The sequence below is a fragment of the Austrofundulus limnaeus genome, unplaced genomic scaffold (genome assembly GCF_001266775.1).
Source record: "Austrofundulus limnaeus strain Quisiro unplaced genomic scaffold, Austrofundulus_limnaeus-1.0 Scaffold235, whole genome shotgun sequence".
Lineage (NCBI taxonomy): Eukaryota > Metazoa > Chordata > Actinopteri > Cyprinodontiformes > Rivulidae > Austrofundulus > Austrofundulus limnaeus.
Genome location: NW_013952637.1, coordinates 402,298 through 404,275, shown reverse-complemented (window position 1 = coordinate 404,275; position 1,978 = coordinate 402,298). Strand labels below are relative to the sequence as shown.

The window sequence follows — 1,978 nt, the reverse complement described above, 5'->3', positions numbered from 1 at the left end:
CACACACACACACACACACACACACACACACACACACACACACACACACACACACACACCTGACCTCCACCCCTCCTTTAGCCGTATCATTAAGCGGTCTAACAGGACAGTGATGTCCCACATGAGGATCTTTAAGGATCTTCTGGACAACAACATGTTTATCTCACCACATCATCTCCTTGTTCTGTGGCGTAGCTTCAGATTCTGTTTACACCAGTCTAAACTTGGAGAAATGTCACCCGCCGCCTTCCACACAACAATTTTACACTTGTAACCAGTTTGGTCAACCCTAAAAAAAAGGAAATTATGTACATATACGACTTGGCAGTGCTGGGCACAGTTCCGCTAACCCGCTAATAGCGGAACTAGCTCCTCATTTAGCAGATTAGCCTCTTTTTTTTTTGCTAACTTTAGCAAATTCTGCTAATTTTAAGCTTACTAAAATATACATAATTGTAAAACTTCAGTTTTTATACCATATATCCTGAATTATAACAATTATCTCCTAACAATCAGTGCTGGATGTATCAGTGTGTGTAGCATGTAGCATCTTTAGCGGCTAAATTTCAAACCTTTAAGAATAAAGTAACATTTAATATTTAGTTAGATAATAATTTATATTTGAGAACATATTTGTTATTTGTTGTTTGACTAACTCCAAACAGTATTTATAAAAATACAAACTGGTGCAAAGAAATGCTTTTATTCTGAAAGTATCACAAGTTTAACAGTTATAACTGGTTTGGATTGGACGATTTGCCACAGATGGTCCCGCCCACCTCAAATTAAACCAATAAAAAACTAGCAACAGCTTTGTATCACACCCACCCGTCTTCAACTAGAAGGAGACTGACAGTCACCTTAGCAGTTAGCATTAGCTTCCTCTAGTTTTGAATCTGTTTAGCGGTTTAGCATTAGCGGAGCTTGGATTCTTGTTTAGTCGATTAGTATTGGAGCTAACTGATTAGCTGTGCCCACCACTGTACTTTAGTGCTCAAAGTCTGTGTTGTCGATGACTATGAGCTACTACCAGCTGCGATCGGCTACTATCCGCTACTATCAGCTACTATCGGCTACTATCGGCTACTGTCAGCTACTATCGGCTACTACCAGCTACTACCAGCTACTACCAGCTACTATTGGCTACTACCAGCTACTATTGGCTACTACCAGCTACTACCGGCTACTATTGGCTACTACCAGCTACTACCGGCTACTATCAGCTACTACCAGCTACTACCGGCTACTATCAGCTACTACCAGCTACTATGAAATATTTTGCTAACAGACAGTTGATTCAGGTAGGTGTGCAGATGTGTGTGTTCTCCTGCCTCCACCTCCAGGTGAGATAATTACAGGTGTGGTGACATCATGTCAGCAGGTCTGATCTGCTCCGTTACACCCGGTGATTATCCTGCAGGAGACTTTTAATGACAAATACGGGATTTTTATTTTTTTTATTGCTCAGGTGGTTTTATTCTCAGGCTTTAACTCATCCTTTCATTTAAAAGACAAGAAGCAGAGATCTGGAGGTGGTGTAAGAAGCTGACGGGTTATTTTTAAACAAACCTGTCGGGACCTGTCAGGACCTGTCAGGACCTGGACCTCCTGGGGGGGTTCTGTCTTTCTTTCATCCTTTCTTTTCTTTCTTTGCCAGGAAGTGATCCAGAAAAAAACAGTCTCTGTTTACAGCTTCAACACAGGAAGCTGTGATGAAGAGACGAGCTGTTCTGATGCTAACAGCTAACAGCTGTTCTGATGCTAACAGCTAACAGCTGTTCTGATGCTAACAGCTAACATCTGTTCTGATGCTAACAGCTAACATCTGTTCTGATGCTAACAGCTAACAGCTGTTCTGATGCTAACAGCTAATAGCTGTTCTGATGTTAACAGCTGTTCTGATGCTAACAGCTGTTCTGATGCTAACAGCTAACAGCTGTTCTGATGCTAACAGCTAACAGCTGTTCTGATGCTAACA

The 1,978-nt window shown here is 41.5% G+C and overlaps 1 long non-coding RNA gene across 1 annotated transcript in view; it reads left to right on the top strand.

The window, feature by feature from the left end:
* LOC106525624 (uncharacterized) overlaps positions 1-1,978 on the top strand; it is a 35,533-nt gene that overhangs the window by 4,252 nt on the left and 29,303 nt on the right. The gene's annotated exons all lie outside the window — the stretch shown is intronic.